The sequence below is a fragment of the Lemur catta genome, chromosome 4 (genome assembly GCF_020740605.2).
Source record: "Lemur catta isolate mLemCat1 chromosome 4, mLemCat1.pri, whole genome shotgun sequence".
Lineage (NCBI taxonomy): Eukaryota > Metazoa > Chordata > Mammalia > Primates > Lemuridae > Lemur > Lemur catta.
Genome location: NC_059131.1, coordinates 20,890 through 47,085, shown reverse-complemented (window position 1 = coordinate 47,085; position 26,196 = coordinate 20,890).

Genomic DNA, 26,196 nt, shown 5'->3' with positions numbered 1-26,196 from the left:
TGGGATGTCCTAGGTCCTTAAATCCCTTGGTGGACCGATCTAGAGACTATGGCTCATCTATGGTTGTCCCAGGTTCCCTAAATTCCTGTTGGGGAGTGGCCTACAAACCAGGGCTCATCTGTGGGCTGTACGAAGTTCCCTAAATGACTGAGGGGACTGGCCTAAACATGAGGGCTCATCTGTGGGCTCTCTCAGGATCCCTAAATCCCTGGGGGTAACTGGCCTACAGAGCAGGCTCATCTGTGGCCTGTCCCTGGTTACCTAAATCCCAGAGGGGCACTGGCCTATAAACCAGCGCTCATCTGTGTGATGTCCCAGGTTCCCAAATCATAGGGGGAGCCTGCTGTACAGACCAAGGCTCAACTGTGGGATGTCCCAGGTTGCCCAAAGACCTTGGGGAACTGATTTACAGACCAGGGCTCACCTGTGGGCTGTCCCAGTGCCATAAATCCCTGGGAAAGACTGGGCTACAGAGCAGGGCTCATCTGAGGGATGTCCCAGGTTCTGTACATCACTGGGGGGACTAGCCTACAGACCAGAGCTGTCCCAGGTTCTCTAAATCCCTGGGGGCACTGGGCTACAGACCAGGTCTCATCTGTGGGATGCCCCAAGTTCCCTAAATCACTGGGGGGGACTGGCTTACAGAGCACAGCTCCTCTGTGGGTGTTCCCAGGTTTCCTAAATCCCTAAGGGAAAATAACCTACAGACAAGAGCTCAGCTGTGGGATGTCCCAGGTTCCCTGAATCCCTAGGGTACTGGTCTACACACCAGGGATTAATTCTTAGATGTCCCATGTTCCCTAAATCCAGGAGGGGGACTGCCCTACAGTCCAGGGCTCATCTGTGGGATGTCCCAGGTTCCTGAAATCCCAGGGGGGACTGGACTACAGACCACGGTTCATCTATTGGGATGTTTCAGTTTCCCCTGAATACCTGGGGTACTGGCCTACAGACCAGCGCTCATCTGTGGGCTGTCCCAGGTTCCCTAAATTGCAGGGTGTGTGGTGTACAGATCAGGGCTTATCTGTAGGCTGTCCCAGGTTCCCTAAATCCTTGGGGCGACAGGCCTACAGACCAGGTCTCCCCTGTGGGCTGTCCCAGGTTCCCTAAATCCCAGGGGGGACTAGTCTACACACCAGGGCTTAAATCTGGGATGTCCCAGGTTCCCTAAACTGGTAGGGGTGACTTGTCTACGGACCAGGGCTCATCTGTGGGGTGTCCCAGGTTGCTGATATCACTGTGGGACTGTCTGCAGACCAGGGCTCATCTGTGGGCAGTCTCAGGTTCCCGGAATCCCTGGGGGTCTGGCCTACAGAGCATGGCTCATCTGCAGGATGTCCCATGACCCTAAATCCCTGGGGGGAACTGGCCTACACAGCAGCTCTTCTGTGGGCAGTCCCATGTTTCCTAAATCCCTGGGGGGGAGGGGCACTGGCCTACAGCTCAGGGCTCATCTGTGGTATGTCCCAGGTTCCCTAAATCCCTTGCAGGACTGGCCTACAGACCAGGGCTCATCTGTGGGATGCCCCAGATTATCTATATCCCAAGGGGGACTGGCCTACAGACCAGGGCTCATCTGTGGGCTGTCCAGGTTCCCTAAATCCCTGGGGGGACTGTCTATAGACCAGGGCTGAGTTGTGGGATGTTCCAGGTTTCCTAAATCACTGGGGGGACTGGTCTGCAAACCAGGGCTCATCGGTGGGATGTCCAAGGTTCTCCAAATACGTGGGGAAACTGGATGACAAACTAGGGCTCCTCTGTGGGATGTCCCAGGTTCCCAAAATCCCTGGGGGGACTGTCTATAGACCAGGGCTTCTCTGTGGCCTGTAACAGGATCCCTAATTCCCAGGGGGGTCTGGCCTACACACCAGGGCTGTTCTGTGGGATATCCCAGGTTCCCTGAATCCCTGGGGTCACGGGCTAAAGAACATGGCTTATCTGTGGTATGTCCGAGGCTCCCTAAATCCCTGGAGGGACTGGCCTACAGACCAGGGCTCCTCTGTTGGATGTCCCAGGTTCCCTACATCCCAAGGAGAACTGGCCTATAGACCAAGGATCATCTCTGGGCTATCCCAGGTTCCCTAAATCATTGGTTGGGGGAGACTGCCCTAAACACTGGATCTCATCTGTGGGCTTCCCCAGGTTTCCTAAATCCCTATGGGGAGTGTCTGTAGACCACAGCTGATATATGGGATATCCCAGGTTCCCTAAATCCCAGGGGAGACTGGTCTACAGAGCAGGGCTCATCTATTGGGATATCACAGGTACCCTGAATCCCTGGGGTACCGGCCTATAGACCAGTGCTTAACTGTGAGATGGCCCATGTCCCTTAAATCCCTCACGGGACTGGCCTACACTGAAGGGCTCATCTGTGGGATGTCCCAGGTCCCTAAATCCCTTGGGGGTACTGATCTACAAACCAGGGCTCATCTCTTGGCTGTCCCAGGTTCCCGAAATCCCTTGGGGGACTGGTCTAGAAACAAGAGCTAATTTGTAGGCTCTCCTGGGTTTCCTAAATCCCTAAGGGGACTGGTCTACAGACTGGAACTCATTTGTGGGCTGTCCCAGGTTCCCTAAATCCCTCTAGGGGACTGGACTACAGACCAGGGCTCATCTGAGGCCTGTCACAGGTGTTCTAAGTCCCTGGGGTGACCGGTCTACAGACCAGGGCTCATCTGTGTGGTGTTCCAGGTTCCCGAAATCACTGGGGGACTGTCTACAGAGCAGAGCTCATCTGTGGGCTCTCCCAAGTTGTGTAAATCCCTGAAGTTATGAGCCTACAAACCAAGGATATTCTGTGTGATGTCCTATGTTCCCTAAATCGCTTGAGGGACTGGTCTAGAGACCAAGGCTCATCTGTGGACTGTCCCAGGTTCCGTAAATCCCGTAAGGGGACTGGACTACAGACCAGAGCTCATCTGTGGTCTGTCCAATGTTCCCTAAATCCCAGGGGTGGGGACTGGCCTACAGAGTAGGGCTCATCTCTAGGCTGTCCCAGGTTCCCTAAGTCCCTGGAAGGGACTGTCCTACAGACCAGGGCTCATCTCTGGGCTTACTAGGTTCCCTAAATCCCTGTGCAGTCTATCCTACAGAACAGAGCTCATCTGTGGGGTGTCCCAGGCTCCCTAAATCCCTTGGGGTCTGGCCTACACACCAGGAGTCATCTGTTGGGATGTCCCGGATTCCCTAAATCCCTGGAGGGACAGGCCTGCAGACCAGGCCTCTTCTGTGGGATGTCCCAAGTTCCCTAAATTCCTGGAGGGACTATCCTTATGACCAGGACTCATGTGTGGGATATCCCAGGTTCCCTAAATCCCAGGGGGTACTGGTCTACAGACCAGGGGTCTTCTATTGGGATGACCCAGGTTCCTTGAATCCCTGATGTACTGGCCTACAGACCAGGGCTTAACTTTGGGATGTCCCAGGTTCCCTAAATCCCAGGGGAGACTGGCCTACAGACCAGGCCTCATCTGCGAGATGTCCTATTTTCCCTAAATTCCTCAGGAGACTGGCCTACAGACCAGGTCTCATCTGTGGGACATCCCAGGTTCCCTAAATCCATGGGGGGACAGGCCTACAGACCAGGGCTCATCTGTGGGATATCACAGGTCCTTAAATCCCTGGGGGGACTGATCTACACACAAGGGCTAATCTATAGGCTGTCCCAGGTTCCCTAAATTCCTGTTGGGGAGTGGCCTACAAAGCAGAGCTCATCTGTGGTCTGTGCTAGAGGTTCCCTAGATCACTGAGGGTAGTGGCCTACAGACCAGGGCTCATCTCAGGGCTCTCCCAAGTTCCCTAAATCCCTGGAGGGACTGGTCTACAAACCAGGCATCATCTGTGAGATGTCCCATGTTCCCTAAATTTCTTGATGGACTGGTCTACAGACCAGGACTCATCTGTGGGCTGTCTCAATTTTCGTAAATGCTTGGCGGTGGACTGACCTACACATGAGAGCTAATCTGTGGGCTGTCCCAAGTTCCTTAAATCCCTAGGAGGAGTGTCTGGAGACCAGGGCTGATTTTTGGGATGTCCCAGTTTCCCTATATCACTGGGGGGACTGGCTTACAGACCGGGGCTCATCTGTGGGCTGTGCCAGGTTCCCTACATCCCAAGGAGAACTGGCCTACAGACCAAGGCTCATCTATGGGCTGTCCCAGATTCTCTAAATACTTGGGGGGGGTCTGACCTACACACCAGAGCTCATCTGAGGGCTGTCCCAGATTCCCCAAATCCCTGAAAGGACTGTCTATGGACCAGGGCTCATTTATGGGATGTCCCATGTTCCCTAAATTCACTGGAGGGACTGGCCTACACACCAGGGAAAATCTGTGGGATGTCCAAAGTTCAAAAAATACCTGGAGGAACTGGTGTACAAACCAGGGCTCATCTATGAGCTATCCCAGGTTCCATAAGTCCCTGGCGTGACTGGTGTACAAACCAGGGCTCATCTATGAGCTATCCCAGGTTCCATAAGTCCCTGGCGTGACTGCTCTACAGACCAGGGCTCATCTATGGGGTGTCCCAGGTTGCCAAAATTGCTTGGGGACTGTCTACAGATGAGTGCTCATCTCAGGGCTCTCCCAAGTTCCCTAAATCCCTTGGGGGACTGGTCTACAAACCAGACATCATCTGTGGGATGTCCCATTTTTCCTAAATCCCTTGAGGGACTGGTCTACAGACCAGGGCTAATCTGTGGGCTGTCCCAGTTTCCATAAATCCTTGGCAGTGGACTGACCTACACACCAAAGCTAATCTCTGGGCTGTCCCAGGTTCCTTAAACCCCTGGGGGGACTGTCTTTAGACCAGGGCTCATTTGTCGGATGTCCCAGGTTCCCTATATAACTGGGAGGACAGGCCTACAGACCAGGGCTCATCTGTGGGCTGTGCCAGTTCCTTAAATCCTTGGAAAAAGCTGGCCTACAGAACAGGCTCATCTGTTGGCTGTCCTGGGTTCCCTAAATCCCAGGGGGACACTGGCCTATAAACCAGGGCTCATCGGTGGGATGTTCCAGGTTCCCTAAACCACAGTGGGGGACTGGCATACAGACTGAGGCTCAACTGTGGATGTCCCAGGTTGCCCAAATCCCTTGAGGACTGATTTACAGACCAGGGCTCATCTGTGGGCTGTCCCAGTGCCATAAATCTGTGGGACAGACTGGGCTACTAACCAGGGCTCATCTCAGTTATGTCCCAGGTTCCCTAAATCTCTGGGGGACTAGACTCCAGAACAGAACTGTCCCAGGTTCCTAAATCCCTGGTGGAACTGGGATACAGAGCACAGCTCCTCTTTGGACTGTACCAGGTTCCCTGAATCCCTGGGGGAGACTGGCCTACAGACCAGGGCTCATCTGTTGGCTGTCCCAGGTTCTCTGAATCCCTCGGGTACTGGCCTACAGACCAGGGGTTAATTCTTGGATGTCCCAGGTTCCCTAAATCCCAGGGGGTCTGGCCTACAGACCACAGCTCATATGCAGGATGTCCCATGACCCTAAATCTCTGGGGGGAACTTGTCTACACACAGGGGCTTGTCTGTGGGCTTTACCAGGTTCCCTAAATCCAAGAGGGGGACTGGCCTATAGCCCAGAGCTCATTCGTGATATGACCCAGACTCCCTAAATCCCTTGCAGGACTGGCCTACAGACCAGGGCTCATCTGTGTGATGTCCCAGGTTCCCCAAATCCTGGGGGCACTGGCCTACAGACCACAGCTCATCTGTGGGATATCCCAGATTCCCCATATCCCAAGAGGGACTGGATAAAAGACCAGGGCTCATGTGTGGGTTCTCCCAGGTTCCCCAAATTTTTTGGGGGGTGACAGACCTACATTTCAGAGGTCATCTGTGGGCTGTCCCAGGTTCCCTAAATCGCTAGGGGTACTGGCCTACAGAACAGGGCTCATCTATGGGATGTCCAAGGTTACCTAAATATCTGGGGGCACTGGTTGACTAAGAAGGGCTCATCTGTGGGATGTCACATGTTCCCTACATCCCTGGGGGCACTATCTTCAGACCAGGGCTCCTCTGTGGGCTGTAACAGGTTCCCTAAGATCCTCGGGTGACTGGTCTACAGACCAGGGCTCATTTGTGGGGTGTCCCAGGTTGCTGAAATCACTGTGGGACTGTCTACAGACCAGAGCTCATCTGTGGGCTTTCCCAGGTTCCCTAAATCCCAGGGAGGGACTGGCCTACACACCAGGGCCTATCTGTGGGATGCCCAAGGTTCTCTGCATCCCAAGGGGGACCGACATAGAGACAGGGCTCATCTTTGGGCTGTCCCAGGTTACCTAAATCTTTGGGGGATTACTGCCCTCCACACCAGAGCTCATCTGTGGGCTGTCCTAGGTTCCCTAAATCCCTGGTGTGACTGTCTATAGACCAAGACTCTTCTGTGGGATTTCCCAGGTTCCCTAAATCACTGTAGGGACTCGCTTGCAGACCAGAGCTCATCTGTGGGATGTCCCAGATTTCCCAAATACCTGGGAGACCTGATCTAGAAACCAGGGCTAATCTGTGGGATGTCCCAGGTTCCCTAAATCCATGGGGGGACTGTTTGTAAACCAGGGCTCATCTGTTGCTTGTCACAGGTTCCCTGTGTCCCTGAGGAGACTGGTCAAGAGACCAGGGCTCATCTGTGGTGTGTCCCAGGTTGCCGAAATCACTGAGGGAATGTCTACAGACCAGGGCTCAACTGTGGGAAATCCCAAGTTCCCCAAATTCTTGGGAGGACTGCCCTACAAACCAGGGATCATCTGTGGGATGTCCCATATTCCCTAAATTGCTTTAGGGCCTGGTCTACAGACCAGGGCTCATCTGTGGACTGTCACAGGTTCCATAAATCCCTTAGGGGGACTGGACTACAGACCAGGGCTCATCTGTGGGCTGTCCAACATTCCCTAAATTCCAGGGCTGGGGATTGGCCTACAGACCAGGTTCATCTCTGGGCTGTACCAGGTTCCCTAAATCCCTGGTGGGACTAGCCTACAGACCAGAGCTCATCTCTGATATGTCCAAGGCTCCCTAAATCCCTTGGAAGATTGGCCTAGAGACCAGGGACAATCTGTGGGATGTCCCAGGTTCCCTAAATCCCTGGGGGGACTAGCCTACAGAACAGAGTTCTCCCAGGTTCCCTATATCCCAGGGTGGACTGACATAAAGACCAGGACTCATCTATGGGATGTCCCAGGTCCCTACAAGGTGGGTGGACTGATCTAAAAACTAGGGCTCATCTGTGGGCTGTCCCAGGTTCCCTAAATCCCTGGTGGGACTGGTCTACAAACCAGAGCTGATCTGTGGGCTGTTCCAGGTTCCCTAAATCCCTGAGGGTACCAGTGTACAGACCAGGGCTCATCTCTAGGCTGTCCGAGGTTCCCTAAATCCCTGGGGGGGACTGGCATACAGACCAGGGCTTATCTGTGTGATGTATCAGGTTTCCTAAATCACCTTGGCAGAACTGGCCCGTGCACCAGGGTTCATGTGTGGGATGTCCCAGGTTGCCTAAATACCTGGGGTGCCTGGGCTACAGACTGCAGATCTTCTGGGGACTCTCCCAGGAGTCCCAATTTGTGGTCCACTGTGATTGCCACTAGGTTACCTCAATGCATGTCTTTCTTCCTTTTCTGTAAGAGATCAGGATCTCGCTGGGCAGGGCATCTAAGAAGGCTTTTTCTTCCTGGCTCCTGGACATCCCAGGGTGGAGACAGGAATCAGTGATGAGCAGAGGGCCACTGGAATTCCTGCGCTGACCTGGAAGGGAAGAGCCGCCATTCCCCATCTCTTCCTCACTATCAGGTGTCGAGCATGTGTGCGATGCCCAGAGCCCTTGCTGCTGTGGACCAAGAGGCTGTTCCAGTGGGAGCTGTGGGAGGCAAGAGGAAGGTGGTAGGAAACCAGAGTTGGCTCTCTCTGCCCACATAGGGTACCTCAGTCATTTCTGGACACATCCAGGCTCCTGTCTCCCACCCTGAAGTCTCACTCTTCTGAGCTCCCCTGAGCTCGCACATCTGTAATGTGGCTACATCTACCCTATGTTCTGTACTGAGGGAGGTGAGTTGCATTAAAAACTTCAAAAACTGTAGGTAAAATGGCTCCTCTCATGTTTTGTATAAAAGTGTCTTCCCCAAACTTCACTTGAATTCAGAAGAGCAACGTGCACGCAGCCCCAGGCCCATCCCCACCTCACACAGTCCTGTGTCACTGCAGGTGCCCTGGGCAAGGGAGCAGCCCGGGATGTGCAAGGGTGTGCACCCCATGGTTGAGAGTGGGGCCCCCTGCCTCCTGGTCACTCCCTGACAGACAGCAGAGACTGTGACTGTGCAGACTCTGCACCAAGGTCACAGGTCACAGGTTGTCCTCACAGACTGCACCAACTGTGACTGCTCAGATTCCAGGCCAGGGTCACAGGTCATCCTGACAGAAGCAACAGGCCCTGTTCAGAGTCCACGCGCGAGACACAGGTCATCTGAAATTCAAATTCCAACCACAATGACATACCCACTCACACACACTAGAAAGGTTATTGTTGAAAACAATTGAAGATATCTGTTGGCAAGGATACAGAAAACCTGGATACCCTTAAACACTGCTTGTAGAAATATAAAATGGTACAGGCTGTGTGTGAACTAGTTGAATCTTCCCTCAAAACTTTACATGCAGAATTACCATAGCTCAACAATTCCATTCCAAGCTACATACTCCAAAGATTAGAAAACAAGTGTTCAAACAAGAACTTATACATGAATATTTATAACAGCCCTGTTCACAATAGCTGAAAGGTGCAAACAACCCAAACGTCCATCAACAGATGGGTGGATAAGCAAAATTAGGTATATCATAACCTGATATATTATTCAGCCATAAAAAGAAAAGAGAAAACTGAAACGGAGCAGCTGTTATGGGCACAATATAGCAGTACCTCAAAAATTAAGCATGGAATTCACTTACAACACAGTGATTCCACTTCTGGGTATATACTGAAAAGAACTGAAAACAGGGACTTGAACACCCACGTTCATGGCAGCATCATTCACTGTGCCAAAAGGTGGAAGCAACACAAGTGTCCACTGACAGATGAGGAGAAAAATAAAATGTGGTCCATCCACACAATGAAATATAATTCAGCCTTAAAAATGAGGAAATTCTGACAAACGCAACAACATTGTGCTAAGTGAACCAACCCAGGCACACAACGACAAATAGAGTATGCTCTACTTATGAGTTAGCTGGAGTAGTTTTCAGGGGCTGGGGAAAGAGAAAATATGAAGTAAGTGTTTGACAAGTACAGGGTTCCCCTTGGGGAAGATGAAAGAAATTCTGGAGATGGATGGTGGTCACAGTTACAAAAAAACATGGGTGTGGTTTGTGCCACTGAAGTGTGCACTTAAGAATGGTGAATGCTGGCCCAGCGCGGTGGCTTAGGCCTGTAATCCTGGCCCTCTGGGAGGCCGAGGTGGGTGGATCGCTCGAGGTCAGGAGTTCGAGACCAGCCTGAGTGAGACCGTGTCTCTACTAAATATAGGAAGAAATTATCTGGCCAACTAAAAAAAATACATATAGCAAAAAATTAGCCGGGCATGGAGGTGCATGCCTGTAGTCCCAGCTACTGGGGAGGCTGAGCCAGTAGGATCGCTTAAGCCCAGGAGTTTGAGGTTGCTGTGAGCTACACTGATGCCATGGCACTCACTCTAGTCCGGGCAACAAAGTGAGACCCTGTCTCAAAAAAAAAAAAAAAAAAAAAAAAGGAATGGTGAATGCTGTAGTTACTCATACAGAAAAAAGGAATGAAGTACTGATGTATATCAACATGGATGAACCTTGAAAACATCCTAAGTGAAAGAAATCAGACACAACACCCCACATATTATGATTCCATTTGTATGAAATGTCCAGAGCAAGCAAATCCATGGTGATGAAAAATAGATTAGTGCTTGCCAGGGACTTGGGGGACAGGGAAAGGAAAGTGACTTTGTAACGGGCTTTGAGTTTCCTTCAGAGGAAGAAAAAAAACATCTGTAACTATTAATAAATAGATGGTTGCACAACATGGGCAATGTACGATCCTCCATTGAATTATATATTCACAAGTGTTAAAATGGTGAAAATTTAAAAAGTGCTTTCAAATATTTATATACATTGTCATAATATGGACTAGGATTTTATCACTTAACTATATCGATTGGTGATGTAAACGTAAGTGTGCAAACCTGAGATACCTTGCAACTGGTGTGCACGCACATGTGCACACACACGGCTAGAGAATTACAGTAAGGTAATATGTGGTTCAATAAACTCTTATGAAATATCCATGATCAATTGGGTCATTTGCCTTTCATTTGGCAGGGAGATTTAATTTTTCTTTACTAATTATCCCAAATATAAATCCTGTATTTAGCTATTTCCTTGGTTTATATATAAATCGAAGGTGATTCTTACACACAATATATCAAATAATTTTGGGGGGGGCCGGGAGGAGTGGCTCACGCCTACAATCCTACACTCTGGGATGTCGAGATGGGTGGATCCTTTGAGCTCAGGAGTTCGGGACCGGCCTGAGCAAGAGCCAGACTACATCTCTACTGAAAATAGTAAGAGACTAGCTGGACAATTGAAAATATATAGAAAAAATTAGCGGGGTATGGTAACGCATGCATGTAGTCCCAGAAACTTGGCAGGCTGAGGCAGAAGGATGGTTAGATCCCAGGAGTTTGAGGTCTCTGTGAGCTAGGCTGACGCCATGGCACTCCAGCCTTGGCAACACAGTGAGACTGTCTCAAAACAAAGAAGAAAAGAAAGTTTTTTGTGTTTTGAAAAATCACATCATCCATTTTTTCTACTGTTAGATATTACAAACTGCTGTGACTTTAAGGGTCTAGCTGGGCAAAGCCTTAGAAAATTTGCTAGGGGTGTCCACTGTGTGGACAGGTTGACAGAACCCTAATAAAACCCCTGAGATACCAAAAGCCTTCTGTGCACCTAAAAATGAAAGCAGAGTAGACTGCCAACAGCTGGGGTAGACTGCATGGGAGAGGGTAGCAGACAGGACCGCTCAGGGTCTGCAGGCCATGGCAGTCCTGTCCTGCTCAGGAAAAAGTGCTGCCCACACCCACCTTGGAGTCATCTCTGCTCTTTAGATCTGCCAAGGCTGAGAAACTGAGGGAGAGTCTCAGAAACAGTTCCAGAAAAAGAAAACTGGAACTCAAGGGAAACACACACTTTTCTCCCAGTTGGGGAAGGCGGTGAAGTGGGCCCGGTGGATTGCACTGTCAGGGAGAAAGGTGTATTTCCTGATTCGGGGTTAAAGGGGATGACCTGGGAGTGTGTGGCTGCTGCGAAACACATGGTAAAACACACGGGAGTACTTACCATGAAGTAGCAGACCTCACACAGCAATGACCCTGGAGACTCTGAAGGCAGGACACAGAAGACTTTGTGCTGTGATGGCATGTTCCCTGGAAGGATGAAATTAGTATAAGGAAACTACATTTATGAACAACCACCTGAACACCCTGCCAGTAAAACAGAGATGACAACGAACTCCCTCACAGAGGCTGAGCCAGACCCACGTCCAGCTCAGAGTGTGATACCCCATTAGGGTGGAGAGGCCACCGCGTGGACGTCACACCCGTGGCCACCACGTCCTGGGCATGGGGGACCTCAGTGCCGTGGAAACTGTGCGTTCCCCATTTCCAAATGTCCACACGGAGCCCCTCCCGGTTCTCTGAGAACCGGCCGGCCCTCAGCAGGCGGCTGCAGACAGGAAGGCAGTGCCCGTGGGGCTCGGACAGGAAGGTTGAACTCACCCTGGGGGCCTCACGGCTGAGTGAGGACAAGGAGGTCGCACTCGCTCAAGTCTGAGGCAAGGCCGGCAGGCAGCAGGGAACTGGCGCCTGCTGGGCGAGGCTAACATGGCGGCATTGCGTCCTCTCACGCCACGTGCAACGCTGCATGCAAAGCCGCGGGGCATGACGGTCGTTCCGCCCCCTGTCAGCCCGCACTTCCCCTGCAGCCCTAGGTGCTCATGGGGCCGGGGGACGGTGGAGAGCACTCCCTCCTGGCCTTGTTGGGGAACCAGTTAAAATCCGAGTTCAGCATCTTTGGAGCCAGGATCTGGAAATTCAAACTCAGATGGGCTCACTGTCCTGTGACTTTCAGAAAAACGGGGAGGCCCCTGGGAGGGGCCTGTGCTTAAAGGGCCCTCAGCTGAAAGGACTTCACCTAAACGGGATTCACCATACAGGGACCTGCACTGAAAGTGCTCTCAGGTGAGTGGGTCTCACCTGAGAGGAGCCTCACCTGGGGGGGAGTCCTCAGCTGAAAGGGCCTCACCTGTAAGGGGCCTCTTCTCTTCTCAGAGGCCCCTCACCTGAGAGGTCCCTCAGCTGAAAGGGCTTCCGCTGGAAAGGGTCTTGGCTGAGAGAGTCCCTCAGCTGAAAAGGACATCACCTGACAGGGTCCCCAACTGAGAGGGGCCTCACCTGGGAAGGACCTCAGCTTAAAGGGGCCTCAGCTGTGAGTGCCTCGGTTGAAGTAGCTACTGAGAGGACCTCACCTGAGCAGGCCTCACTGAGAGGCCTCACCTAAGGGAGCCTCATCGGAGAGGCGACTCACCTGAAAGCGGCCAAAGTTGAAGGGGCCTTACCTGAAAAGGACTGTAAGGGGCCTCACCTGACAGGGCCTCAGCTGGAGGGACCTAGCTAACAGGGCTTTACCTGAAAAGGTCTTCACCTGAGGCGGGGGGGGGGGGGGGGGGCCCTAGCTGAAAGCAGCCTCACCTGAGAGTGGCCTCAGCTGAAAGGGCCTCACCTGAAACAGCCTTTCCTGGGAGGGTCCGAAGGGTCCTTGACATCGCAGACATCCGCGTGGCCATGGCAGACGCAGAGGCCGCCGGTGCTGATGTCCTTGGTGCTGTAATAATACTGCACTGCAGGCCCCTGAGCGCCAGGGCCCAGGCTCACCCACCCGCGTCCCAGGGCCTCAGGCCCAGGCTGCCCCCCAGAGCCGGCTCCTTCCCCCTCTGCAAGGGGCTGCCCCACATGCTAGACAGGGTGGGCTCACCCGGTGCATGACTGTGGGGTCCCGTAGCGCCTTGCCCATGAGGTGACCCAGTGGTGTGTTGGTGGCTTTGGTGAAGTTGCGCAGCAATGGTGAGTAGGAGTAGTTCATGGTCCCTGGGCACACATTCAACAGGGACACCAGGATCTGCAGAAGGTGTGAACGGTGAGGCCAGGTGTGGCCACCAGAAGCAGACCGGCAGAACCTACCACCACGCTGTCCTCGGACCCACCTCGCCATTCTGCAGGGGCACGATGCGTGAGTACTCAGTGGGGCAGATGGCGTCATCATCCCACGTGATGGGCTCCAGCGTCGTGGGCCCCAACCGCTCCAGGCAGTCCCTCTTGGAGGCTGCAGGAAAGGGCTAGAAAGGGAGTGCTGAGGCCACCAGAAAAGCCCGCGGGCCCAGAGGCTGGGGTGCATTGGCCGGAAGCTAGGGGTCACACTGGTCCTTCAGGCTCTGTGGCTGCAGACAGGGCTCACTGGGGGAGGTCCCAGGCAGTGGGCCTGACCGAGGTGGAGACAGAAGCACATTCCTGTGGTCCCACAGCATGATTTCCAGCCAGGACAGGTGGCCAGACAGTGCCCCTACCACCAAGCAAGTCCAGCCCCCAGAACATCTGACAGTCAGTGTCGTCCCAGGACGGGCTCTGTCCTGTCACCCACTGACTGGCCCCCAGCCACTGAGTCCCAGGCCAGGTGGCATGGAGCGAATTGGGACCCAGTGCTGCCATCAGAGCCCTGGGGGGAGACAGACTGGCAAATAGGCCCTTCTAGTGCTGAGCCAAGCTGGGAGGCCCCACTAGCCCAGGACTGGGGGCTGCAGCTTCCCTGTGGCCCTGGGCTAGTAGGACAGCCCTGGCCCAGGGCAAAGGGAAGCTGTTCCTCCAGGGGCACCTGGAACCCCCAGGCCCTGCCCAGGGGTTCCTGCACGGCCTCTGCTACTTTCTCCTCACATCGGTCCTGCCTGATCCCAGGGAGGTGCCCGTAGCCTCATTTCTCATTGTTCTGGCCAGAGGACCACATTTTGGGCTGTCCCATGTGCCTTTGCCCCTGGGGTTTAGTAAGGCCTTTCCTCAGCACAGCCTTCACAGGGCACTTTGGACACCGCCTCCAGGAAGCCCTCCCTGACTGCAGCCCATCCACCCCGCCCTTTGCCCTGTGCATCCCCTCGCTAGTCATCACTGCCCCAAATGGACATATGCACACACCCATGATGGCACCGCTGGCCCCATGCCTGCATCCGGGGTGCACACGTGCCCATCAGCCCAATAGCGTATGCTGCGCCCAGCTCCTCAGGTCACCCAGGCCTATTGGGATGAGCCCCTGAAGGAGAAGAGGCTCTTGGGGGCTGAGGGTCCCTCTGGGCTGGGGGCTGGAGGTGGGCTTATGCTGCCACAGGTGTCCCCCCAAACCCCCAGGGACTTAGCACTGGGTAGCTCCACCCCCACGCACAAGAGGAGTGGCTCCCTGCGGGTCGGGACCATAGCCCCCCAGGAGAGGTCTCTGGCCCCTAAAAACTGTCAAGGGCGACAGGCTGACCATGGAGTGGGCAGGCAGGGGGCACATTGATCCTCCCAGGATAGGGCGAGTGCCTTGGTGGGACCCCACCGTCAACCCCCGGTGTGCATGTCCCATGTAGATGTCCCCACGTCCCATCCACCTGGGGGGCAGCTGGTCTCTAGGCTCAGCCCCTACATGACAATGAGGAGGGGGTGTAGTTTCCAGGGAGGGAGACAGGGCCCTACACACACACACTGCAGTGCAGGAAACAAAGGGGAAAAGGCCCCGGGGGCCTGCCGGGAGTTCTCTTCATCTTCCTCCCCCCTGCCATCTGCACAAGAACCCAGCTCCCAACAGTAGTGGGGGGCTCCCGACAGAGGGCAGAGTCTCAGCTGGCGCATACTGCTGCTCACAGGTGGGGCGGGATGGCAGGAGGCGGAGTACCCGTCATGCCCTGCGGCTTTGCACGAGGCTTTGTACGCAGCATTGCACGTGGCGTGAGAGGACGCAGTGCCGCCATGTTAGCTTTGCCCCTGCAGGCGCCACCTCCCTGGCGCCTGCCTGCCTGGCCTCAGAACCGAAGCGACTGCGACCCCTTGGTCCTCTCTCAGACGTGAGGCCCCCAGGGTGAGTTCAACCTTCCTGTCTGAGCCCCACGGGCACCGCCTTCCTGTCTGCAGCCGCCTGCTGAGGGGCGGCCGGTTCTCAGAGACGCGGGAGGGGCTCTGTGTGGACATTTGGAAACGGGGAACTCACAGTTTCCACGGCACTGAGGTCCCCCATGCCCAGGACGTGGTGGCCACGGGTGTGACGTCCACGCGGTGGCCTCTCCACCCTAATGGGGTATCACACTCTGAGCTGGACGTGGGTCTGGCTCAGCCTCTGTGAGGGAGTTCGTTGTCATCTCTGTTTTACTGGCAGGGTGTTCAGGTGGTTGTTCATAAATGTAGTTTCCTTATACTAATTTCATCCTTCCAGGGAACATGCCATCACAGCACAAAGTCTTCTGTGTCCTGCCTTCAGAGTCTCCAGGGTCATTGCTGTGTGAGGTCTGCTACTTCATGGTAAGTACTCCCGTGTGTTTTACCATGTGTTTCGCAGCAGCCACACACTCCCAGGTCATCCCCTTTAACCCCGAATCAGGAAATACACCTTTCTCCCTGACAGTGCAATCCACCGGGCCCACTTCACCGCCTTCCCCAACTGGGAGAAAAGTGTGTGTTTCCCTTGAGTTCCAGTTTTCTTTTTCTGGAACTGTTTCTGAGACTCTCCCTCAGTTTCTCAGCCTTGGCAGATCTAAAGAGCAGAGATGACTCCAAGGTGGGTGTGGGCAGCACTTTTTCCTGAGCAGGACAGGACTGCCATGGCCTGCAGACCCTGAGCGGTCCTGTCTGCTACCCTCTCCCATGCAGTCTACCCCAGCTGTTGGCAGTCTACTCTGCTTTCATTTTTAGGTGCACAGAAGGCTTTTGGTATCTCAGGGGTTTTATTAGGGTTCTGTCAACCTGTCCACACAGTGGACACCCCTAGCAAATTTTCTAAGGCTTTGCCCAGCTAGACCCTTAAAGTCACAGCAGTTTGTAATATCTAACAGTAGAAAAAATGGATGATGTGATTTTTCAAAACACAAAAAACTTTCTTTTCTTCTTTGTTTTGAGACAGTCTCACTGTGTTGCCAAGGCTGGAGTGCCATGGCGTCAGCCTAGCTCACAGAGACCTCAAACTCCTGGGATCTAACCATCCTTCTGCCTCAGCCTGCCAAGTTTCTGGGACTACATGCATGCGTTACCATACCCCGCTAATTTTTTCTATATATTTTCAATTGTCCAGCTAGTCTCTTACTATTTTCAGTAGAGATGTAGTCTGGCTCTTGCTCAGGCCGGTCCCGAACTCCTGAGCTCAAAGGATCCACCCATCTCGACATCCCAGAGTGTAGGATTGTAGGCGTGAGCCACTCCTCCCGGCCCCCCCCAAAATTATTTGATATATTGTGTGTAAGAATCACCTTCGATTTATATATAAACCAAGGAAATAGCTAAATACAGGATTTATATTTGGGATAATTAGTAAAGAAAAATTAAATCTCCCTGCCAAATGAAAGGCAAATGACCCAATTGATCATGGATATTTCATAAGAGTTTATTGAACCACATATTACCTTACTGTAATTCTCTAGCCGTGTGTGTGCACATGTGCGTGCACACCAGTTGCAAGGTATCTCAGGTTTGCACACTTACGTTTACATCACCAATCGATATAGTTAAGTGATAAAATCCTAGTCCATATTATGACAATGTATATAAATATTTGAAAGCACTTTTTAAATTTTCACCATTTTAACACTTGTGAATATATAATTCAATGGAGGATCGTACATTGCCCATGTTGTGCAACCATCTATTTATTAATAGTTACAGATGTTTTTTTTCTTCCTCTGAAGGAAACTCAAAGCCCGTTACAAAGTCACTTTCCTTTCCCTGTCCCCCAAGTCCCTGGCAAGCACTAATCTATTTTTCATCACCATGGATTTGCTTGCTCTGGACATTTCATACAAATGGAATCATAATATGTGGGGTGTTGTGTCTGATTTCTTTCACTTAGGATGTTTTCAAGGTTCATCCATGTTGATATACATCAGTACTTCATTCCTTTTTTCTGTATGAGTAACTACAGCATTCACCATTCCTTTTTTTTTTTTTTTTTTTTTTTTGAGACAGGGTCTCACTTTGTTGCCCGGACTAGAGTGAGTGCCATGGCATCAGTGTAGCTCACAGCAACCTCAAACTCCTGGGCTTAAGCGATCCTACTGGCTCAGCCTCCCCAGTAGCTGGGACTACAGGCATGCACCTCCATGCCCGGCTAATTTTTTGCTATATGTATTTTTTTTAGTTGGCCAGATAATTTCTTCCTATATTTAGTAGAGACACGGTCTCACTCAGGCTGGTCTCGAACTCCTGACCTCGAGCGATCCACCCACCTCGGCCTCCCAGAGGGCCAGGATTACAGGCCTAAGCCACCGCGCTGGGCCAGCATTCACCATTCTTAAGTGCACACTTCAGTGGCACAAACCACACTCATGTTTTTTTGTAACTGTGACCACCATCCATCTCCAGAATTTCTTTCATCTTCCCCAAGGGGAACCCTGTACTTGTTAAACACTTACTTCATATTTTCTCTTTCCCCAGCCCCTGAAAACTACTCCAGCTAACTCATAAGTAGAGCATACTCTATTTGTCGTTGTGTGCCTGGGTTGGTTCACTTAGCACAATGTTGTTGCGTTTGTCAGAATTTCCTCATTTTTAAGGCTGAATTATATTTCATTGTGTGGATGGACCACATTTTATTTTTCTCCTCATCTGTCAGTGGACACTTGTGTTGCTTCCACCTTTTGGCACAGTGAATGATGCTGCCATGAACGTGGGTGTTCAAGTCCCTGTTTTCAGTTCTTTTCAGTATATACCCAGAAGTGGAATCACTGTGTTGTAAGTGAATTCCATGCTTAATTTTTGAGGTACTGCCATACTGTGTTCCATAACAACTGCTCCATTTCAGTTTTCTCTTTCCTTTTTATGGCTGAATAATATATCAGGTTATGATATACCTAATTTTGCTTATCCATCCATCTGTTGATGGACGTTTGGGTTGTTTGCACCTTTCAGCTATTGTGAACAGGGCTGTTATAAATATTCATGTACAAGTTCTTGTTTCAACACTTGTTTTCTAATCTTTGGAGTATGTAGCTTGGAATGGAATTGTTGAGCTATGGTAATTCTGCATGTAAATTTTTGAGGGAAGATTCAACTAGTTTACACACAGCCTGTAACATTTTATATTTCTACAGGCAGTATTTAAGGGTATCCAGGTTTTCTGTATCCTTGCCAACAGATATCTTTAATTTTTTTAAATAATAGCCTTTCAAGCGTGTGTGAGTGGGTATGTCATTGTCGTTGGAATTTGAATTACCATAATAACTAATAATGTGTAATATCTTCTTATGTGCTTTTTGGCCAATTTGTTATTTTGTGTGTGTGTGTGTGTGTGTGTGTGTGTGTGTGTAGTGTGAATTTTAGGCTCTTTATCCATGTTGTTATTTGGTTGTTTGACTTTTTCCTGTTCAGTCTTGAAAGCTACTTATATATACTGGATAGGAGACCCTCATCAGATATATAACGTGCCTCTGTCAGTTGTCATCTTACTTTCTGGGTGGTGTCTTTGGATTTCCAAAGGTTTTTAATTTTGAGGAAATTTTTCTTTACTGGCTGTGCTTGTGGTGTCAGATCAAAGAAACCATTCTTACGTCCAACATTATGAAAGTTTATCTCCATGTTTTCTTCTAGGGTTTATGTTTTCACCTTTTACATTTAGGCCTGTGGACCATTTTGAGTTCAATTTTTCTGTTTGATATGCTGTCAGGGTACAGTTTCATTCCTGTGCGTGTGGATAGTTGTCTGACATTGCTTGTGGAATTTAGGGACCTCAGGGCTTGTACACAATCAATTGACCATAGAGGTATGAATTTATATCTGGACCCTCAGTTCAGTGTCATTGATCTATATGCGTACCTTCATGCCAGTATCATCCTGTTTTGATTGTTGTTGCTTTGCAGTAAAATTTAACATTCAAAATCGGGAAGTGTGAACCTCCAAGTTTGTCTTTCTTTTTCAAGAAGGTTTTGGCTATTTGTGTTCCCTTAAAATTCCATTTTAATGTTAGGATCAGTTTGTCCATTTTGGCCGAGAGGCCTTTTTGTATTTTTGTAGGGATTGCATTGGGTTTGAGATCACCTGTGCCGTATGGCCATCTTGACACATATTAAGTCTCCAGTCGATGAACGTGGAGTGTCTTGAGATTTGTTTAGATTTTCTTTAGCTTTTTTCAATAATGTTTTGTAGTTTTCCACATACAGGTCTTGCACATTTGTTAATTTTTTTCTTGAGTGGGTTATTTTTGTTGATATAATTCAAATGGAATTTTTGTCTTAATTTCATTTCGACGTTCTTGATCACCAGAGTACAGAAATAAAACGGATTTCTGTGTATTGAAATGTTGTTCTGTTACCTATCCATTTTTGTTTGCTGGTTCAAATAAATTTTTTGAATTATTTGGGATTTTCTATATTTAAGGTGATGTGATTTGGAATCTGTGGATAGATTTACTTTCCATTCATGTCTGGATGCATTTTTATTTCCCATTCTTCTCTAATTGTTCTGTATAGAACTGTCAGTGCAATCTTATTTTTTTGTTTCAAAATACTAATTATGGTGGTACAAGTATTTTTGTTACATGGCTATCTTGTGTAGTGCTGAAGTCAGAGCTGTTGGTGTGTCCGTCATCAGAATATAGTGTTCATGTGGGCAAGTTTTTATCCTACACCCACTGTCCATTCTTTCCCCTTCTAGATTTTCATGTCCTTTATTTTTTGTTTTGTTTTTTGTTTTTGTTTTTTTTTTTTTTTTTGAGACAGAGTCTCACTTTGTTGCCCAGGCTAGAGTGAGTGCCGTGGCATCAGCCTAGCTCACAGCAACCTCAGACTCCTGGGCTTAAGCGATCCTACTGCCTCAGCCTCCCGAGTAGCTGGGACTACAGGCATGAGCCACCATGCCCGGCTAATTTTTTTGTATATATATTTTTAGTTGGCCAGATAATTTCTTTCTATTTTTAGTAGAGACGGGGTCTCACTCTTGCTCAGGCTGGTCTCGAACTCCTGACCTCGAGCGATCCACCCGCCTCGGCCTCCCAGAGCTAGGATTACAGGCGTGAGCCACCGCGCCCAGCCTTCATGTCCTTTATATTGCCATGTGCCTCTGTGTATCCATGTAATAGCTCCCACTTATCTGTGAAAACATAGGGTGTTTTGTTTTCCATTCCTGAGATAGTTCATTTAGGGTAATGGTCTCCAGTTCCCCCCACATTGCTGCAAATGACATTATTTCATTCCCTTTTGTTTTTAGAGACAGGGTCTCCCTCTGGTGGCCGCGATAGGGTGCAGTGGCATGATCATAGCTCACTGCAACCTCACAGTCTGGGCTCAAGTGATGCTCCTGTCTTAGCCTCCTGAGTAGCTGGGACTACAGATACATGCCATCTTTCCCGCCTAATTTATTTATTTTTTTAGAGACGGGGTCTCACACTTGCTCAGGCTGGTATTTCATTCCTTTTAATGGCTCAGTAGCACACTGTGATATTTATACATGTATTTGTGTGTGTGTGTGTACACACACAAATACACATTTTTGTCCCCTTATGAATTTAATGGCACTTAAGTTGATTCCACATCTTTGCAATTGTGAAGTGTGCTGTGCTAAACATTTGAGTGCTGGTGTCTTTTGGATAAAATGACTTCATTTCCTTTGGCTAGATACCCAGGAGTGGGATTGCTGGATTGAATGGTAGGTCTACATTTATTTCTTTGAGGAGTCTCCATAATGTTTTTCATAGAGGTTCTACTATTTTGTAGACTGATCAGTGCATCAGCGTTCCTTTCTCTACGCATCTGTGGCAGCATCTGTTGTTTTTTGTCTTTTTTTTTTTTTTTTGGAGACAGAGTCTCGCTTTGTTGCCCAGGGTAGGGTAAGTGCTGTGGCATCAGCCTAGCTCACAGCAACCTCAAACTCCTGGGCTTAAGCAATCCTACTGTCTCAGCCTCCCGAGTACCTGGGACTACAGGCATGTGCCACCATGCCCGGCTAATTTTTTCTATATATATTTTTAGTTGTCTAGATAATTTGTTTCTATTTTTAGTAGAGATGGGGTCTCGCTCTTGCTCAGCCTGGTCTCGAGCTCCTGACCTCGAGTGATCCACCCGCCTGGGCCTCCCAGAGGCCAGATTACAGTGCTAGGATTACAGGCGTGAGCCACTGCGCCCGGCCATGTTTTTTGTCTTTTTAATAATGGCCATTCTGATTGGGGTAAGGCCCTTCCTTATGGTAGTTTAAATTTGCATTTCCCCATGATTAACAATGTTTAGCAGTGTTTCATGTTTTTTGGCAATTTGTCTATCTTCTTTTCAAAAGCTTCTGTTCTGGTCTTTTGCCCACTTTTTGATGAGGATGTTTATTTTTTTCTTGCTGATTTGTTTGGGTCTTTGCATATTCTGGATATCAGTCTTTTGTCAGATGCGTAGTTGCAAATATTTTGGCCCATTCTGTAGGTTGTGCATTCACTGCATTGATTATATCCTTTGCTGTGCACAAGTTTCCTAATTTAATTAAGTCCTGTTGATTTATTTTTGTTGTTGCTATATTTGGCTTTGGGGTCTTAGTCATAAATTCTTTGACTTGGCTGATGTCTAAAAAGGTTTGCCTACTTTTTACCTAGAATTTTTATGGTTTCATACTTTTCATGTAACTCTTTAATGCACCCTGAATTTATTTTTGTATATAGTGAGAGAGGTACCCTGTTTCCTTTTTCTGCATGTGGATATCCAATTTTCCCAGCGCTGTTTATTGAATAGGGCTTCCTTTCCTCAGTGTATGTTTTCTGCTTTGTCAAAAATCAGTTAGTTGGTGCTAGGTAGATGGTTTAATGTCTGGGTTCTTTATTTGTTCCCTTGGATTAGTCTCAGTTTTTTACACCAGTACCATGGTGTTTGGGTTCCTGTAGCCTTGTAGTATAATTTGATGTCACGTAATGTCATACCTCCAGGTTTGTTGTTCAGTATAATGTTGCATGCAGAGGTGAAAGTGAGCATCTCTGCTTTGTCCCTGATTTTAGTGGCAAAAGCTGTGGTTAGGGCTTAGGGTTTTTAGAGTTAGGGTTAGTGTTAGAGTTGGGGTTGGGTCCTGTTAATAATTCAGTATCTTATGGTCACAAGGATTCTGTTTTGTTAGTCTTATGGTCTATGTTTATTTTTTTCCTAACATAAATGCTGGTCAATTGTATCTAAACTCCTGGAACTCAGTTGTAAGGTTTCTGTGAGGTTTGCTTGGCTAAGAGGGGTCCATTCAGTTGGCATGGGTCTTAGGGTTTTATTTCAATTTACATTACCATGATTTTACTAGTATAATTTAGTAATGCTTTCTTTATGTATGCATGGGAGGAAACAGCCAGGAAAACTGTGTAAATCTCCAAGAGGTGGCTCTGAGTTCAGGCTTACATACTATCTTCAAGTGAAACAAAGAAAGAATGGGTGTCATAGGGGTCAGTAGTTGGGGAGGTAACCAGGAAAAGCAAGGTAAGCAAGAGCAAGCATTGTCGTTCAGACTTAAGTGGTGCCTGCCTTCCGCATTGCTAAGAATCCCTCATGATATAGTCATCCTTCTCTTCTTGGTATGAGAGGGAGACACCTTTACAAATGGAAGCAGGTCTCCTTCACAGACGTAAATTTTCCTGACAAAAAGGTAACTTCTGGCCTGTTTTCAGAGCTTCCCCTGGGTCTGCAGTGTTTCAAAATTATCAACTCAAAATAATCCTTATGTTGGGCTGGGCATGTTGGCTCATGCCTATGATCCCAACATTTTGGGAGGCCAAGGCAGGAGGCTCCATGGAGCCCAGGAGTTCAAGACCAGCCGGGGCAATACAGCAAGGACCCATCTGTACAGACACATAAAAAATTATTTGGCAGTGGTGGCTCATGCCTGTAATCCCAGCTACTTGAGAGGCTGAGGATTGCTTCAGCCTGGAAGTTCAAGGTGGCAGTGATCTGCGTTCGTGCCACTGCACTCCCGCCTGAGTGACAGAGACCCTGTCCAAAACAATAACAACAAGAACAAGAGGTATAGCTTAGGGTGGCATATTCTATTCTTCTATGCTGACTTCCAAAGTGACTGTATACCATTATGCATTCTACCAGCCATGAATGAGAATTCCTGCCCTTCCTCCAGCAATGGTTTGTCCTTTTTTTTTTTTTATAGAGTTTAGTCATTCTAGCAGGTGTGCTATGGTATCTCATTGCTGCTGTAATCTGCTATTCCCTAACGATATATGTTGCTGAGCATCTCTTTGTATGATTATTTGCCATGTATGTATCTTCTTTGGTCAGGTGTGTGTTGGGATATGTACCCCTTTTTAGTCGGGGTGTTTGTCTTCTTATTGTTGAGTTTTAAGGCTTCTTTTTATATGTTAATGTGAATTGTTCCTCCGGTATGTATTTTGCACATATTTCTTATCATTCTGTGGCTTGTCTTTTTATTCTTTGAACTTGGTCTTTCACAGAGTATAAATATTGAACATTATAACAGCCATGGTATTATTTTTTCTGTTGTAGATCAGATTCATTTTGTTGTTGTTGTTGTGTTAAAACCCATCACCAAACCCAAGGCCATGTAAATTTTCTTCTTTGTTTCTTCCCCGAATCTTTACAGTTTTGCATTGCAGTTGAAGTCTGAGGATGATTTTGAATGAATATTGATGTCAGTTGTAAAGTTTATATCTACACTTATTTCATTCCATATGTTTTTTGCTTAATTGTTCCCTCCCTCCCGGTTTTTCCAAAAGACACAGGACAGTGAGGCCATCTGAGTTTGATTTTGCAGATCGTGGCTCCAAAGACTCTGAACTCGGAATTTAACTGGTTCCCCAGCAAGGCCAGGAGGGAGTACTCGCCACTGTAGGCCCCGCCCCATTAGCACCAAGGGCTTCAGTGCCGGTGCGGGCTGGCAGAGGGCGGAGCACCCATCATGCCCTTCGGCTTTGCACGAGGCTTTGTACGCAGCATTGCACGTGGCGTGAGAGGACGCAGTGCCGCCATGTTAGCTGTGCCCCCGCAGGCGCCGCCTCCCTGGCGCCTGCCGGCCTGGCCTCAGACCCGAAGCGAGTGCGACCTCCTCGTGCTGACTCAGACGTGAGGCCTGGATGGTGAGTTCAACCTTCCTGTCTGAGCCCCATGGGCACCGCCTTCCTGTCCGCAGCCACCTGCTGAGGGGTGGCCAGTCCTCATAAACCAGGAGGGGCTCCGTGTGGATATTTGGAAATGGGGAACCCACATTTTCCACCACATTGAGATCCCCACGCCCAGGACGTGCTGGCCATGGGTGTGATGTCCACGTGGTGGTCTCTCCACCCTAACGAGGTATCAGACTCTGGCTGGACGTGGGTCTGGCTCAGCCTCTGTGAGGGAGTTTGTTGTCATCTCTGTTTTACTGGCAGGGTGTTCAGGTGGTTCATAAGTGTAGTTTCCTTATGGGAATTTCATCCTTCCAGGGAAAGTGCCATTGCAGCACAAAGTCCTCTGCGTCCTGCCTTCAGAGTCTCCAGGGTCATTGCTGTGTGACGTCTGCTACTTCATGGTAAGTACTCCCGTGTGTTTTATCATGTGTTTTGCAGCAGCCACACGCTCCCAGGTCATTACTGTTAACCCCAAATCAGGAAATACACCTTTCTCCCTGACAGTCCAATCCACCAGGCCCACTTCACCGCCTTCCCTAACTGGGAGAAAGATGTGTCTTTCCCTTCGGTTCCAGTTTTATTTTTCTGGAACTGTTTCTGAGACTCTCTCAGTTTCCCAGCCTTGGCAGATCTAAAGAGCAGAGATGACTCCAGGGTGGGTATGGGCAGCGCTTCCTGCTGAGCAGGACAGGACTGCCATGGCCTGCAGACCTTGAGTGGTCCTGCCTGCTACCCTCTCCCATGCAGGCTACCCCAGCTGCCCGCTGTCTACTCTGCTTTCATTTTTAGGTGCACAGCATGCTTTTGGTGTCTCACGGACTTTATTTGGATTCTGTCAGTGTCCACACAGTGGACACCCTTAGCAAATTTTCTAAGGCTTTGCCCAGCTAGACCCTTAAAGTCACAGCAGTTTGTAATATCTAATTGTAGAAAAAGTGGATGATGTGATTTTTCAAAAGGCAAAAAACATTCTTTTTTTCTTTCTTTGTTTTGAGACAGAGTCTCTTTGTGTTGCCCAGGTTGGAGTGCCATGGCGTCAGCCTAGCTCATGGCAACCTCAAACTCCTGGGCTCACGCCATCCTTCTGCCTCAGCCTGCCAAGTTTCTGGGACTACAGGCATGCGTTACCATAGCCAGCTAATTTTTTTTGTATATTTTTAGTTGTCCAGCCAGTCTCTTTCTATTTTTAGTAGAGATGGGGTCTTGCTCTCGCTCAGGCCGGTCCCGAACTCCTGTGCTCAAACAATCCACCCACCTCGGCCTCCTAGTGTGGAGGATTATAAGCGTCAGCCACTGCTGCTGGCCCAAAAAAGAAAAAATTATTATTTGATATATCATGTGTAACAATCACCTTCAATTTATATATAAACCAATGAAATAGTGAAATACAGGGTTTATATTTGGGATAATTACTAAAGAAAAGTTTAATCTCCCTGTCAAATATAAGGCAAGTGGCCCGATTGATCATGAAAATTTCATAAGAGTTTACTGAACCACATATTACCTTAGTGTAATTCTCTAGCCATATGTGTGCACATGTGCATGCACAGCAGTTGCAAGGTATCTCAGGTTTGCACACTTATGTTTACATCACCAATCGATATAGTTAAGTGATAAAGTCCTAGTCCATATTATGACAATGTATATAAATGTTTGAAAGCACCTTTTAAAATTTCACCATTTTCACCACTTGTGAATATGTAATTCAGTGGAGTGTCATACATTGCCCCTGTTGTGCAACCATCTATTTATTAATAGTTACAGATGTTTTTTTTCCTTCCTCTGAAGGAAACTCAAAGCCGGTTATGAAGTTACTTTCC